The sequence below is a fragment of the Manihot esculenta genome, chromosome 11 (assembly GCF_001659605.2).
Source record: "Manihot esculenta cultivar AM560-2 chromosome 11, M.esculenta_v8, whole genome shotgun sequence".
Taxonomy (NCBI): domain Eukaryota; kingdom Viridiplantae; phylum Streptophyta; class Magnoliopsida; order Malpighiales; family Euphorbiaceae; genus Manihot; species Manihot esculenta.
In genome coordinates, this window is record NC_035171.2 from 11618165 (window position 1) to 11635699 (window position 17535).

The window sequence follows — 17535 nt, forward strand, 5'->3', positions numbered from 1 at the left end:
TTTTGTTTAGAATTGAGTTTTGAAGTGTTTTTAAGGAAAAGTCTTTAAAAGGACAACACTGATGTTAAAATTTTGAAATGATCTTATTATTCTTATAATAAAAACATATCAAAATCTACTACTATTTATTTTATACATTTTAAAATATATTTTCTATCAATAGTATTAAACGAAACTAATTATTATGGATTTAAGGAGAAAAACATATTTAGTATATGTTTCATATAAAATTATTGACAAAACGTATATTTATATATATGTATTTTATTATTTTTATTTATCAGATATTTAAATTTTAATGGTAATTTAATAAATGTTTAAATTTTAAAAATATTGCTTTTAAATTTTTTTTAAAAAATATTATTTTAAACACCTAAAATTTTAAAAATATTTATTTTTAAACACAATTTTAAAATATAAATTTAAAAAAAATTTTACACACTACATTAAATTATGAATTTGGCAAAATTGTGTTTAAAGTAATATTTTTTTAAATTTTAAATATTTATTAAATTATAAATTAAAATTAAAATATTTAATACCTAAAAATATAAGTATATAAATATATATTTAATCTAAAATTACTAGGTTTAAGCTTTGGCCGATTAATTGAATAAAGTATGTCCCAGCTATTGAATCAAAATATATAGGAATCGTAAAAAACAGTTAGCTCCAATCGCCGTTGCCGGGGATCGAACCCGGGTCTCCCGCGTGACAGGCGGGGATACTCACCACTATACTACAACGACTTCGCTGAAAATGATTAGCAAGAGTTTATATAATAAGAAATATTTCTCATGAATACTAGAGGTGGAAAATGACTAACAATTTCTTGTTCCTCACCTTTCATAAGATTCACTTAGGGTCTGGTTCCTGGAGAAATTGGAGAATTTAAATCTCTCAATGACATGAGTTTGCCTTCTAACCAATTCAACAGTTCCTTACCTCCAAAAATCAATAATTTTACCAATTCAAAAGTATTATATTTGTATACAAATACTTCGGTTATTTGTCAGAAAATATATATTTTGAAGCGTTACATAATATATATATATATATTAATATTTTTATTCCCTAAAAATAAAATAAATATCAACTATTAAATAAGATAAAGAAAAATAATTATTTTAAAATAATATTAAAGTGATATAATAATTGTCCAAAGTAGATTACAGATTGTTATTATAAAATAAAACTACCTCATAAAAGTATGATAGACTTACATGTGGTCATAGAAGTCTTGCCCATAGAAAAGAATATCCTGACATCTTAACATTCAGTTTTTCACTTAATTATGTCTTATTCTGAATAAGTAGAGTGTTAATGAAAAACTATTCTTACTAAATGTAATTTAACAGAATCTCCTTACGTTTGTAATTGTGAGATTCATTATCCACTAGTTGGATTTTCAGCAAATTCAATAACTAACTCTAATTATAATATAAAAATAAATATATATTCACTAATTGGATTTTCAGTAAATTTGATAACTAAATCTAATTACAGTATAAAAATAATATGTATAAAAATCAAAATACATATTGTTACACACTCATTTTGAATTCAAAGCAATTGATTACATTTACCATTTCTACTAGTTTAATTATTTGAGCGTAAGAATGATCCGTAATACTCACATCAAACATCAATTAAAAATATTTTATTACATAAAAATTTATATATTTTCATATAAAATAATTTTTATGAACCAATTTTGCTTTTTAACTTTAAGCAATAAATAATCTAGTTTAACTTTTTATGAGAAATTAAAAAATCTATAATATGAAAAAAATTTAAAAAAATCACTAGGTTTTATTATTCTCCTAAAATAAGCTAATTACTCATCATTTTACATTCACAACTCTTTATTATAGCCGCATTGATTAAATGAAATTAAATATAAATTATATAAAATTAGGATTTACAATAAAGAACCTATTAATTATATATAAATTACAATAAAATATTAAATAACAAAATTATTATTATTATTATTAATATTATTATTATTATTATTATTATTATTATTATTATTATATCTAGTATTTGATAATACGTTATAATTATATATATTACATTGGATGAAAAAAAGAAATAATTATTTTTAATAAAGTTATATTTATCGATGACCGACGGGCTTCCTCATCTGGGGCAAGGCCAGGCCTTAAAAAGGACGCAGACCTAAAGCCCATCAGGCCTTTGTCAAAACCAATTAGTCCCACGCGGCGCGCCCCAGCCCGGAAACGAGAAGCAGGCCGAACATGTTACACGTGCAGACCCATCTGAAGGGAGCCTAGCCTGATGATGTGACAAGAAGTAGGGGAGCAGGCCCAATCACCTCACAGCCCTGCCCGCATGCGCCCCAGGGAGAATTAAATGGCCGCCTAGCATGGAGAGAGGCTCTTACACATCCGTACGTACGGAGCTGAGTGACAGGGATAGGTTACACTATAACAGAAAGGCAATTATATATCACTAGCAGATGATGAAAGGGGGGCTTCTTTCGGCTTCTTCCTTCTTCTCCCTCCGCTTCATTTTTTATTTTTCTCTGCAACTCTTGCCTATCCAGACTACTATAGTTTATGAACCTGACTTGAACGTCGGAGGGTCTTCACCGGGGGCATCCCCGGTAGACCCCTGACCATCCTTCTTCATTTTGCAGATTTCTTCTTCAAATCGAGTATTGTGGGATCCATATGATGGACCAAGAAGAAAATCAGATCTATCAAGTGGCATCGTCTGTAGGGACGAAAGAGATTTTACTATATCTAAAGTTCCTAAATTCACCCATTGAGATTTACATGAAATTATGAAAGTTTGTGTGAATAACCCAGCTAAAAAGAAATATTCATTATGTTCAAGAATATTTTGATAGTCTTTATGTTCAAGAATATTTTGTCCATCAGGCCTTTGTCAAAACCAATCAGTCCCACGCGGCGCGCCCCAGCCCGGAAACGAGAAGCAGGCCGAACATGTTACACGTGCAGACCCATCTGAAGGGAGCCTAGCCTGGTGATGTGACAAGAAGTAGGGGAGCAGGCCCAATCACCTCACAGCCCTGCCCGCATGCGCCCCAGGGAGAATTAAATGGCCGCCTAGCATGGAGAGAGGCTCTTACACATCCGTACGTACGGAGCTGAGTGACAGGGATAGGTTACACTATAACAGAAAGGCAATTATATATCACTAGCAGATGATGAAAGGGGGGCTTCTTTCGGCTTCTTCCTTCTTCTCCCTCCGCTTCATTTTTTATTTTTCTCTGCAACTCTTGCCTATCCAGACTACTATAGTTTATGAACCTGACTTGAACGTCGGAGGGTCTTCACCGGGGGCATCCCCGGTAGACCCCTGACCATCCTTCTTCATTTTGCAGATTTCTTCTTCAAATCGAGTATTGTGGGATCCATATGATGGACCAAGAAGAAAATCAGATCTATCAAGTGGCATCGTCTGTAGGGACGAAAGAGATTTTACTATATCTAAAGTTCCTAAATTCACCCATTGAGATTTACATGAAATTATGAAAGTTTGTGTGAATAACCCAGCTAAAAAGAAACATTCATTATGTTCAAGAATATTTTGATAGTCTTTCAGGTAGTTTGTTTTAATGTTTATTGGATTTTATTGCTACTAACCTTTTCTTTGAAGCCTGATAAAGTGAAACTTCAGATCGAAATACTTATCTATGAGTATAAAATTTTAATCTTTTCTATATAAAAAAAAAAGAATGAGTGATATATATATTTGTTGAAATTGTGAGGTCGGCCGTATATATGTTCTAAAGGTTAGATGAACAGGTCGGCTATAAGGTCCCAAATTAGCAAGTTAGAGAGAAAATTAATAAATAAAAAATAAAATATAAAAAAGGATCTGCGAGGAAAAATAAAGCAGGTTGGGTAGATTGGACAACTCTCTAACTGGACAACAATAGGCGAGGTCATATTGCACAACAAAGGATGAAAAATAGGTCGGCGGAAGAACTCAGGTGAAAAGACTCCAACTGCTTAAATGTTTAACAAGTTGGTGGAAGGAAGTGCCAGCGGGTCGTTCTCAACAAGTTAGAGGAAAGACTCGGCAAGTTAGAGAGGTGGAGTATGGAAGGCTTTGAGCAAGAAACTCAAACTCTGTCAAGCACAAATTTTGATTGAGGACTTCGGTAGAGTTTGTTGGTCAGAGCATTGAGAGGTCAGTTGGTTGGAATAGCAAGTGTAACGCCCCGGAAATCCGGACCGCTACCGGCGCTAGGATCCAGATCGGCGTAAGGCCGCCGGGACCCGTAGCAAGCCTAACATAACCTGTAATCTTGTTTAATCCCATACATGATCAACAATACTCATAAACCTGTAAACATTCTCATATAACAACCAAGCCCAACCTGTACATAAGCATAAGCATAACATAAACCTCCACTGGAGCCCTCATCAAATGCTCCAATGTGGTATCTCATCATACATAAGCTTGGTTGAAACATAACCTCATATCTCATATCATAAAGACCATGTACATACAAGTGGGATTAACAATCTGTATTGGTCAAGCACAACTCTATCCTCAATATTCAAATTACATAACATAACTTAAAACACTTTTACATTGCATCATAATACAACTGTCATGTCCACAATCTAGCTATCACATAAACATAGCTTCCATACTCTGGCTAACCTCCTGATCTACCCTGTACCTGCACATCTGGGGTTAGGGGAGAGGGGTGAGCTACAAAGCCCAGTGAGCAGAATAGAGAAAACATATATTAAAATATTTCATGCTTCCATGAAATGCAACACATCACAAACATATCACATAAGGATGGTATTGTCACCTATAGTCCTCAACATAGTCCAATCGTGCCAGGGGCGTAGAATGGGCCTCACTGGTCTTTCTCTTACATACATAACATAACATAACATTCCAATATGCCAGGGGCGTAGAATGGGCCTCACTGGTCTTTCTCTTAACATAGTCCAGGGGCGTAGAATGGGCCTCACTGGCAATCCATACCGTATCATCATCATATCATACCATAGGAGGACTAGAGGATCATCCAATAGCCAATCCGCATCCACATCATATTATGCAATGCAACATATTCGTGAATACTAATGCAAACAACCTAAAATATCACATGGCATATATGATGCATGAACATGCTCCAAAAAAAAGTTATATTTCATTTATTTAAAAACTTAAGGTTCATTCCACTCACCTCTGGCTGAAGCTCTACAGACTCTGAAGCAGCTATCTCACTGCTGAGGTCCTCGGTTCCTCGGGTCCGAACCTACACAGGTGGACTCCAATGAGGGACCAATCATACATAAACATAACTCTAATAAACTCCCCAAAAACCCCCTAAAACATCAGAAAAACATCACATAGAAATATGCATGAAGTGGCTGAACAGGGCACTTTCGGCGGCACCTTCGGCGGCCGAAAGTCCTGGACAGATCCGAAAGTCAGGCACTTTCGGCGGCACCTTCGGCGGCCGAAAGTCCCAGACAGAGACGAAAGTCTCTTTTCGGGGGCAACTTCGGCAGCCGAATGCTGCCTCCGCAAAGGGGGTTCGGCGGCCGAAAGTCCCTTCGGCGGCCGAACCTGAGCTTCTCCCGAAGGGCAGAAACTCAGTTCCTCTATGCACATTTCGCCTCCCAAGCTCAAATCATGCAAAAACTAGTTCTAAAACATGCATACATATCATACATTACACCTAGGGGTCTCAAACTAGCATATACCCCAACTACAACACTTCAAACACACAAAAACCAACATACATTGTTCAAAATCATAACATAAACCCAAATATTCAAATAACCCTAACATGCATTTCTACCCCATAAATCTACTTAAAACTTGTTAAAAACATACATTGAGCTCAAGATCGGCTCTTACCTCTTGAAGATCGAGAGAGAGACGACCTAAACTCGGAGATCCAAGCAAATGAGCTCCTGAGTCTCCCAAGCTCCAAAACTTGTTTTAAAAGCTCAAAACCTTCAATGCAAGCTCAAAACTTAAGAAAAATGGTGGGGATTTGGAGGAAGAACACTAGATTTGCAAGAGGAAGGTCGGAAGCTTGCTGTGGCCGAAAATGGGAGAAAACTCACCCATTTTGGCTAAGTCCCCTTTTTATAGGTGGCTGGCCAGGCCACGTTCGGGGGCCGAATGTGCCTCCGAATCCATGCAATGTTCGGCGGCCGAACTTGACTTTCGGCGGCCGAACCTGGACTTCCCTCACTCATGCTTTCGGGGGCCTAACGTGCCTCCGAAACGCATGCATGTTCGGCGGCCGAACTTGACTTTCGGCGACCGAACCTGGGTTTTCCTCCAAAAACTTTTCATGCAAAAACTCTTTTAATTTCATACTTAAAACCATTAAAACATGAAAACATTTCATGAAAACATGCTTTTTACCCTTCTAGAGGTCTCCGACATCCGGGATTCCACCGGACGGTAGGAATTCCGATACCGGAGTCTAGCCGGGTATTACATTCTCCCCCCCTTAAGAACATTCGTCCCCGAATGTTCCTCAACTAGTACATGCATAGCAAACAACATAACATACACATGAAACACATAGAGACTAACCTTAAAAGAGATGAGGATATTGCCGGAGCATAGACTCCCGTGTCTCCCAAGTACATTCCTCCATATTGTGGTGGTTCCAAAGGACTTTCACCATCGGGATTTCCTTATTTCTCAGCTTCCTGATCTGGGTGTCTAGGATCCGTACTGGCTGCTCAACATAGGTGAGATCCTCTTGGATCTCCACATCAGGCTCACTAAGAACCTTGCTTGGATCTGACACGAACTTCCTTAACATAGAAACATGGAAGACCGGATGGATTCTCTCCATTGAAGCAGGTAAATCCAGCTTGTACGATACATTCCCAATCTTTTGCAAGACTTCAAAGGGTCCGATGTACCGCGGAGCCAGCTTACCCTTCTTCCCGAACCGAACCACTCCTTTCATTGGAGACACCTTGAGCAATACCAGATCCCCCTCCTGAAAGTCTACCTGTTTCCTGCGGATGTCTACATAACTCTTCTGTCTGCTTGCAGCAGTCTTGATTCTCTCTTTGATAATGGGTACCACCCTGCTGGTGATCTCTACTAGCTCAGGCCCTGCCAAGGCCTTTTCTCCAACTTCCTCCCAGCAAACAGGTGACCTGCACTTCCTCCCGTATAAAGCTTCATATGGAGCCATCCCGATGCTAGCATGATGGCTGTTATTGTAAGCAAACTCCACCAAAGGTAGATGTTGCCTCCAAGAACCGCCAAAGTCCAGCACACACATTCTAAGCATATCCTCGATAGTCTGGATGGTCCTTTCGGACTGTCCATCCGTCTGGGGGTGGAAGGCAGTACTGAAATCTAACCTGGTACCCATAGCACTTTGCAGACTCCGCCAAAACCTGGAGGTGAACTGGGGCCCTCTATCTGACACTATAGATACCGGGACCCCATGCAGTCTGACAATCTCATCAACATACACCTGCGCTAACTTATCCACAGAGTAGTTGCTCCTAACTGGAATGAAGTGAGCAGATTTAGTAAGTCTGTCCACAATCACCCATATGGAGTCTAATCTGTTGGACGCCGCCGGTAGCCCCACTACGAAATCCATAGCTATATTTTCCCATTTCCATTCTGGAATAGGTAGCGGGTTAAGCATTCCAGCTGGCTTCTGATGTTCCAGCTTCACCCTCTGACATACTTCGCAGTATATTAAAACATATGCTTTCTGTAATACCCGGCTAGACTCCGGCATCGGAATTCCTACCGTCCGGTGGAATCTCGGATGTCGAAAACCTCTAGAAGGGTAAAATCATATTTTTATAAAATGTTTTAATGTATTTCATGGGTTTAAACAAGAAAGAAATTAAGTTTTGAATGAAAATAGTCTTGGGAGGAAGACTCACGTTCGGCCGCCGAACCTCAAGTTCGGCCGCCGAACATGCATGCACTTCGGGAGTGCTTTAGGCCCCCGAAGGCATGAGTGAGGGAAGTCTAGGTTCGGTCGCTGAACCTTATGTTCGGCCGCCGAACATGGCATGCATGCGGAGGCATGTTAGGCCCCCGAAAGTGGCCTGGCCAGCCACCTATAAAAGGGTCCCCTTGTCCGAATGGGCGAGCTTTTCATCCTATTTTCGGCCAAGGTGAGTTCTCCGCCGTCCCTCGCCGATTTTGAGTCTCTTCCTACAAATCTTTCATGATTTTCATGAGTTTTTACTTTGTTTTGAAGATTTTTGAGCAAAGAGCAAGTTTTGAGGCTTGGAAGACTCATGAGCTCTTTTCCTTTGGTTTTCAAGTTTAAGTCGTCTCTCTCTCGATCTTCAAGAGGTAAGAGCCGATCTTGAGCTCATTGTATGTTTTAAACAAGTTTTAAGTTGATTCATGGGGTAGAAATGCATGTTTAGGTTAGTTGAACTTTGTTAGGTTTTATGTGATTATATGGGCAATGTGTGTTGGATTTACATGTTTGATGTGTTGTAGTTGGGGTTTAGGATAGTTTGAGACCCCTAGGTGTTGATGTATGTGTGTATGCATGCTTTGTGAGAGTTGGATGCTTGATTGGAAGGTTTGGGAGGAAAGTGTGCAGTGAAGAGCTGAGTTTCTGCCCTTTGGGAGAAATCAGGTTCGGCAGCCGAAAGGATTTTCGGCCGACGAACCTGTTTGTGAGGCAAGCCTTTCGGCTGCCGAAGCCTGCCCCCAAAAATGGACTTTCGTCTCTGGAGGGTACTTTCGGCCACCGAAGGTGCCACCGAATCTACCGCCGAAAGTGCCCTGTCCAGCCTTCCTTTGCATGATTCTTGTGATTGTTTTAAGGTATTTTAGGGGGTATTTTAGAGTCATGATCATAGATGTTTAGTCCCTCATTTGAGTCCACCTGTGTAGGTTCGGACCCGAGGAACCGAGGACCCCAGCAGTGAGTCAGCTGCTTCAGAGTCTTGTCAGAGCTAGCCAGAGGTGAGTAGAATAAACCTTATGTTTTAAATTAATACAAGTTTCAGCATGATTCATGCATCACGAATGCCATGTGATATTTAGGTTGTTTGCATTAGAATCCACGAATATGTTGCATTGCATATCTTAATGTTAATGTGGATGGATGTTGGATGACCCATTGGTCCTCAGTATGATGAGATATGATATGATATGGAAGTCCAGGTGTGGCCTGCACTACGCCTGTGGCACTATGTAAGGGAAAGTCCGGGTGTGGCCTGCACTACGCCCCCGGCATTATTGGATATGTATGACATGTTATGTTTAAGGGAAAGATCAGGTGTGGCCTGCACTACACCCCTGGCATGATTGGATTATGATGAGGGCCATTGGTGACAAGTCCATCCTTGATGTGAATTGTTTGTGCTGTGACGCATTCCATGATATCATATGTTTTAAATACAATGTTTTATTATTCTGCTCACTGGGCTCTAGTAGCTCACCCCTCTCCCTTAACCCCCAGGTTTGCAGGTACAGGGTAGACCAGGAGGTCAGCAAGAGTAATGAAGTCATGGTCATGTAATAGCTAGTGTGGACATGATAAATGTTGTTATGTTATGTTGAGTACAGTCATGTAAAAGTATGATATAGAAATGTTATGTAATAATGCTTATGAAAGTTTAGAGTTGTGCTTGACCATAGTATTATGTTAATCCCTTTCTAGTACATGATCTTAATGTCTAATGATGATTATTGAAAACCAAACTTAATTTATGTTATGTCACCCCATTGGAGCATTGATGAGAACTCCAAAGTGGGGTGAATGATTATGTTTATGGTTAGTGCATGCACAGGTTGAGTTTGGTGTTTGAATGGAAAGAAAAGTTCAAAATTTTTATGTATGTTGTTGATCATGTATGGGATTAAACAGGTTCACAGGATGAATGTTTGGCTTGCTACGGGTCCCGGCGGCCTTAAGTCGATCTGGATCCTAGCGCCGGTGGCGGTCCGATTTTTGGGTCGTTACAGATTGGTATCAGAGCCCTAGGTTCATATGGTCGGACCTAGAGTGTCGGGCTCATAGATGTTCTAGAAGGTCAAGCACAATAGGAAAAATCATGTCCACTAGGATAGGATGAAGAGTCCTGTCTTGAATGATGATGTGAAATGCCATGATTTTATGCATGTGCATTAATGATATGCTATGTATGTGATGTATGTGATGCGGGTTCATGTGTTTGCACATGAACCATTTGATGCTAATGTTTATGTGATGTGTGCTGTTTTTCAGAAAACAGGATGAGAGGAACTCGTCGATCTGCACGATTGACTGGAGTACCACCCCAGGACGAGGGCACTGATGTCCGTGCTCCTGCATTGCCTAGGGCAATGTCAAGTAGGTCCAGCAGAGAAAGAGCTGTAAGAGACCCTAAGAGGTCTTTGGATCTGGGTAGAAGTAGATCAGTAAGGGGAACAGTGCAAGGGGATATGTTAGAGGATGTGGGGGATCAGATGGATGTGGATCAAAGGAGGGATGGCAGTCTCGGAGTAAGTATGTCGGAAGAGGGAATGGGAGAGTCCCAAGGAGGCACTCAGGCCTCGGGATTTGTTCAGCCACCTTACTACCCACCCTTTTCACATAATCCCGGGTATTCGATGGGAGGTACATCGAATTACCCCAGTTTTAACCCTTATCACTCTCAGATGCCATACCCACCTTTCTACCCACATTACCCCATGTACCCACCCCCGTCTTTCTATCCAGGTACAACAAACCCTACCCCAGGGGATGCTGCACCTCCTCCACCACCAGCAGCACCTACTGTCCCAGAAACCCAAATGCCTAAACCTAGCTCATCTGGGGGGAGCAAGGTCAAGATGACCGATTACATGAAGCTGGGTGCTCCCCAGTTTAATACCGGTGATGACCCTTTTGTGTACCTTGAGAGGGTCAAGACAATTACAGATGAGATAGGAGCTGATGACAGTAGGGCCATTCAAATGGTTGGGTTCACATTAAAATGCAAGAAGGCCCGAGAGTGGTTTAAGAACTATGTGAACCCGAGGTTGGATAGTCTATCCTGGGAGGAGTTTGCCAATGAGTTTGCAGGATGGGCTTTCTCTGACAGTTCTAGGGAGCTGAAAATGATTGAATTTGAACAGTTGAGGCAGACAGAGGAGATGAGTGTGGATGAGTATACAGACAGATTCTTGGAGCTGTTGCCGTTTGCTGGGCAGAATCTGGACACAGATCAGAGGAAGTCAAGGAGGTATATCATGAGACTCCATTCCAGGTATTCCTCCTTGATTCAGTCAGCAGAGAGGGAGAGTTTCCATGCCATAGTGGATATGGCTCGGAGGATGGAGGCTAGTGCTATCATCAAGGGGAAAGTCAAGCAGTCAGTGGAACAGCCTTCTGGTTCTAAGACCCCAGGTGGGGGAAGGTTAGACCCTTCTTCTCTGAGTTCAGGCAGCAAGAAGTGGGACAGAGGCTCCCGGAAGTCCAAGAAGAACAAGTTCTGGAACAAGATCAAGTCTGGTCTGGGATTAGGAAGTAGCTCGAGCTCGGGTGCAGATAATACAGCATGTGTGAAGTGTGGGAAGCCGCACAAAGGAGTGTGTCTGATTAGGACGACAGCCTGCTTCAGATGTGGGCAGGAGGGACACAGGGCTCGGGAGTGTCCTAGAGCAGTTTTTATGGTACAGTCTCAGCAGACAGCTTCTGGTAGTGTGGCTCAGCCAGCAGCTCCAGCCGCGACTCAGGCTAGTGGCAGAGGCAGAGGAAGAGGGGCAGCCTCTTCTTCAGCGGGTTTTAGGGTTGAGGGCCCGTTAGCTCCAGCAGGGATCTTCACCATGACTCAGCAGGAGGCAAACACATCCAACACCGTGGTGTCAGGTAATCTCATCATTAGCTGTTCTGATGTGTATGCATTATTGGACCCTGGTGCATCTCATTCTTTCATTGCTCCGAGGGCCGTCGAGAGGTTGGGATTGATGGTCTCTGGGTTAGAGTGTCCCCTATGGGTCAGTGGACCCAAGTGCGACCCATCAGTGGCAGAGTCAGTCTGCCAGTATAGTCCAGTTTTTGTGGAGGGAAGATGCCTGTCCGCCGACCTTGTGGTTCTAGATTTGACAGATTTTGACGTCATTCTAGGGATGGATTGGCTATCTACCCATGGTGCTACCTTGGATTGCAGAGACAAGGTAGTCAGGTTCAGATGTCAGGATGGGTCAGAGGTTGTCTTCAGAGGAGATAGGGGGAGTACACCTAGAGGTTTGATATCAGCCCTTCAGGCTCGTAGGTTGCTCAGGAAGGGTTGTCAGGGTTTTCTGGCTCATGTGAGAGAGCTGGATAGTCATGTGAGGGAGCCCGCCTCAGTGCCCGTGGTCAGAGAGTTTTTAGACGTTTTCCCAGACAAGCTGCCAGGTTTACCACCTGCTAGGGAGATAGAGGTTGAAATTGAGTTGATGCCTGGAACCAGACCGATCTCTACCCCTCCCTACAGGATGGCACCAGCAGAATTGAAGGAGCTTAAGGAGCAGTTGCAAGAGTTGGTAGGTAGAGGATTCATCCGACCGAGTACCTCACCTTGGGGTGCTCCAGTACTATTTGTGAAAAAGAAGGATGGATCTCTCAGACTTTGTATCGACTACAGGCAGTTGAACAAGGTCACTACCAAGAATAAGTACTCGTTGCCAAGGATCGACGATCTATTTGACCAGCTAGCCGGAGCAGGTTGTTTCTCCAAAATAGATCTGAGATCGGGGTACCATCAGCTAAGGATAAGAGAAGAGGATGTGCCGAAGACAGCTTTCAGGACTAGATATGGGCATTATGAGTTCCTTGTGATGCTGTTCGGGTTAACCAACGCCCCTGCAGCATTCATGGATCTCATGAACAGAGTATTTAGCCAATACCTGGATCACTTTGTTATTGTCTTCATAGATGATATTTTAGTGTATTCCAGGAATGCAGAGGAGCATGCCCATCTTTTGAGGTTAGTTCTGCAGACCTTGAGGGAACATGGCTTGTATGCCAAGTTCTCCAAGTGTGAGTTCTGGCTGAGGAGCATCTCTTTCTTGGGGCATGTGGTGTCAGAAAATGGAATCGAGGTAGACCCCAAGAAAGTGGAAGCTGTAGCTAACTGGCCTAGACCCACTACAGTGACAGAGATCAAGAGCTTCTTGGGTTTGGCAGGTTACTACAGGAGGTTCGTTCAGGACTTCTCTAAGATTGCAGCTCCCATGACCAGATTGACCAAGAAGAACCAAAGGTTCGTGTGGACCGACCAGTGTGAAGAGAGCTTTGAGGAGCTAAAGAAGAGGTTGACTCCAGCACCAGTGTTAGCTCTGCCATCTAGTAATGAAGACTTCTCAGTGTATTGTGATGCGTCCCGTGTGGGACTGGGTTGTGTGCTAATGCAAAATGAAAGGGTGATTGCTTATGCTTCTAGGCAGTTGAAGAAGCACGAGTTGAATTACCCTACACATGACCTAGAGATGACAGCGGTAATCTTTGCACTGAAGATATGGAGGCATTACCTTTATGGAGTAAAATGTGAGATCTTCACAGATCATAAAAGCCTATAGTACATCCTGAGTCAGCGAGATTTGAATTTGAGGCAGAGCAGATGGGTAGAACTGCTCAGTGACTATGATTGCAAGATCCAGTACCATCCGGGTAAGGCGAATGTTGTGGCGGACGCCTTAAGCCGGAAATCACTTGGCAGTTTGTCCCATATTTCAGCGGAGAGGAGGCCAACAGTGAGGGAGTTCTTCGAGCTCATGAATGAAGGTCTACAGTTGGAGTTATCTGGTACAGGTGCTTTGATTGCCCAGATGAGAGTGGCACCCGTGTTTCTGGAGCAGGTGGCTCAGAAACAGCATGAGGACCCAGAGTTGGTGAAAATTGCCAGGACTGTTCAGTTAGACAAGGATAGTGAGTTCAGATTCGACAGTAAGGGGATCCTCCGCTATGGGAGCAGATTGTGTGTACCAGATGACGTAGGGCTGAAGGGAGACAATATGAGAGAGGCTCATAATGCCAGATACAGTGTTCACCCTGGAGCCACCAAGATGTATCAAGATCTGAAGAAGGTTTATTGGTGGCCAGCTATGAAGAGAGAAGTGGCACAGTTTGTGTCAGCCTGCGAAATATGTTAGAGGGTGAAGCTGGAACATCAGAAGTCGGCTGGAATGCTTAACCCACTACCTATTCCAGAGTGGAAATGGGAGAATATAGCTATGGACTTCGTGGTGGGGTTACCGGCGGCGTCCAACAGATTGGACTCCATATGGGTGATTGTGGACAGACTCACCAAATCTGCTCACTTCATCCCTGTCAGGAGTGGCTATTCTGTGGACAAATTGGCGCAGGTGTATGTTAATGAGATCGTCAGGCTGCATGGGGTTCCTGTTTCAATAGTGTCTGATCGAGGGCCCCAGTTCACCTCCAGGTTTTGGCGGAGTCTGCAGAACGCTATGGGTACCAGGTTGGATTTTAGCACCGCTTTCCATCCACAGATGGATGGACAATCAGAGAGGACCATCCAGACTATAGAGAATATGCTCAGAATGTGTGTGCTGGATTTTGGCGGTTCTTGGAGGCAGCATCTACCTCTGGTGGAGTTTGCCTACAATAACAGCCATCATGCTAGCATATGGATGGCTCCATATGAAGCTTTGTATGGAAGGAAGTGCATGTCGCCTGTCTGTTGGGAAGAAGTGGGGGAAAAGGCCTTGGCAGGGCCTGAGCTAGTAGAGATCACTAGCAGAGTGGTACCCATCATCAGAGAAAGGATCAAGACTGCTGCAAGCAGGCAGAAGAGTTATGCAGACATCCGCAGAAGGCAAGTAGAGTTTCAGAAGGGGGATTTGGTATTGCTCAAGTTGCCTCCAATGAAAGGGGTGATTCGGTTTGGGAAAAAGGGTAAGCTAGCTCCGCGGTACATCAGACCCTTTGAAGTCTTGCAAAAGATTGGGAATGTATCGTACAAGCTGGACTTGCCTGCTTCAATGGAGAGAATCCATCCAGTTTTTCATATTTCCATGTTAAGAAAGTTTGTGTCAGATCCGAGCAAGGTTCTTAGTGAGCCTGGTATGGAGATCCAAGAGGATCTCACCTATGTTGAGCAGCCGGTACGGATCCTAGACACCCAGATCAGAAAGTTAAGGAAAAAGGAAATTCCGATGGTGAAAGTCCTTTGGAATCACCACAACATCGAAGACTGTACCTGGGAGACACGGGAGTCTATGCTCCAGCAATATCCTCATCTCTTCTAAGGTGAGTTTTTATGTGCTTTGTATGAATGTTTATATTTTATGCTTTGTATGATCATGTTTGATGCCATGCTATGTTGTTTGGTGAACATTCGGGGACGAATGTTCTTAAGGGGGGACGAATGTAATACCCGACTAGACTCCGGCATCGGAATTCCTACCGTCCGGTGGAATCTCGGATGTCGAAAACCTCTAGAAGGGTAAAATCATGTTTTTATAAAATGTTTTAATGTATTTTATGGGTTTAAACAAGAAAGAAATTAAGTTTTGAATGAAAATAGTCTTGTGAGGAAGACTTAGGTTCGGCCGCCGAACATGCATGCACTTCGGGAGTGCTTTAGGCCCCCGAAGGCATGAGTGAGGGAAGTCCAGGTTCGGCCGCCGAACATGGCATGCATGCGGAGGCACGTTAGGCCCCCGAAAGTGGCCTGGCCAGCCACCTATAAAAGGGTCCCCTTGTCCGAATGGGCGAGCTTTTCTCCCCATTTTCGGCCAAGGTGAGTTCTCCGCCGTCCCTCTCCGATTTTGAGTCTCTTCCTACAAATCTTTCATGATTTTCATGAGTTTTTACTTTGTTTTGAAGATTTTTGAGCAAAGAGCAAGTTTTGAGGCTTGGAAGACTCAGGAGCTCTTTTCCTTTGGTTTCCAAGTTTAGGTCGTCTCTCTCTCGATCTTCAAGAGGTAAGAGCCGATCTTGAGCTCATTGTATGTTTTAAACAAGTTTTAAGTTGATTCATGGGGTAGAAATGCATGTTTAGGTTAGTTGAACTTTGTTAGGTTTTATGTGATTATATGGGCAATGTGTGTTGGATTTACATGTTTGATGTGTTGTAGTTGGGGTTTAGGATAGTTTGAGACCCCTAGGTGTTGATGTATGTGTGTATGCATGCTTTGTGAGAGTTGGATGCTTGATTGGAAGGTTTGGGAGGAAAGTGTGCAGTGAAGAGCTGAGTTTCTACCCTTTGGGAGAAACCAGGTTCGGCAGCCGAACCTGTCTGTGAGGCAAGCCTTTCGGCTGCCGAAGCCTGCCCCCGAAAATGGACTTTCGTCTCTGGAGGGCACTTTCGGCCGCCGAAGGTGCCGCCGAACCTGCATGACTTTCGGCTCTGGAGGGACTTTCGGCCGCCGAACCTGCCGCCGAAAGTGCCCTGTCCACCCTTCCTTTGCATGATTCTTGTGATTGTTTTAAGGTGTTTTAGGGGGTTTTTGGGGAGTATTTTAGAGTCATGATCATAGATGTTTGGTCCCTCATTTGAGTCCACCTGTGTAGGTTCGGACCCGAGGAACCGATGACCCCAGCAGTGAGTCAGCTGCTTCAGAGTCTTGTCAGAGCTAGCCAGAGGTGAGTAGAATAAACCTTATGTTTTAAATTAATACAAGTTTCAGCATGATTCATGCATCACGAATGCCATGTGATATTTAGGTTGTTTGCATTAGAATCCACGAATATGTTGCATTGCATATCTTAATGTTAATGTGGATGGATGTTGGATGACCCATTGGTCCTCAGTATGATGAGATATGATATGATATGGAAGTCCAGGTGTGGCCTGCACTACGCCTGTGGCACTATGTAAGGGAAAGTCCGGGTGTGGCCTGCACTACGCCCCCGGCATTATTGGATATGTATGACATGTTATGTTTAAGGTAAAGACCAGGTGTGGCCTGCACTACGCCCTTGGCATGATTGGATTATGATGAGGGCCATTGGTGACAAGTCCATCCTTGATGTGAATTGTTTGTGCTGTGACGCATTCCATGATATCATATGTTTTAAATACAATGTTTTATTATTCTGCTCACTGGGTTCTAGTAGCTCACCCCTCTCCCTTAAACCCCAGGTTTGCAGGTATAGGGTAGACTAGGAGGTCAACAAGAGTAATGGTCATGTAATAGCTAGTGTGGACATGATAAATGTTGTTATGTTATGTTGAGTACAGTCATGTAAAAGTATGATATAGAAATGTTATGTAATAATGCTTATGAAAGTTTAGAGTTGTGCTTGACCATAGTATTATGTTAATCCCTTTCTAGTACATGATCTTAATGTCTAATGATGATTATTGAAAACCAAACTTAATTTATGTTATGTCACCCCATTGGAGCATTGATGAGAACTCCAAAGTGGGGTGAATGATTATGTTTATGGTTAGTGCATGCACAGGTTGAGTTTGGTGTTTGAATGGAAAGAAAAGTTTAAAATTTTTATGTATGTTGTTGATCATGTATGGGATTAAAGAGGTTCACAGGATGAATGTTTGGCTTGCTACGGGTCCCGGCGGCCTTAAGCCGATCTGGATCCTAGTGCCGGTGGCAGTC

At 42.7% G+C, this 17535-nt stretch overlaps 1 non-coding gene across 1 annotated transcript; it reads right to left on the reverse strand.

Moving 5' to 3' along the window:
* Positions 1–677: 677 nt before the first annotated feature.
* On the reverse strand, positions 678–749 carry TRNAD-GUC. The gene has a single exon. It is a non-coding gene; the product is annotated as a tRNA-Asp (tRNA).
* Positions 750–17535: the final 16786 nt, after the last annotated feature.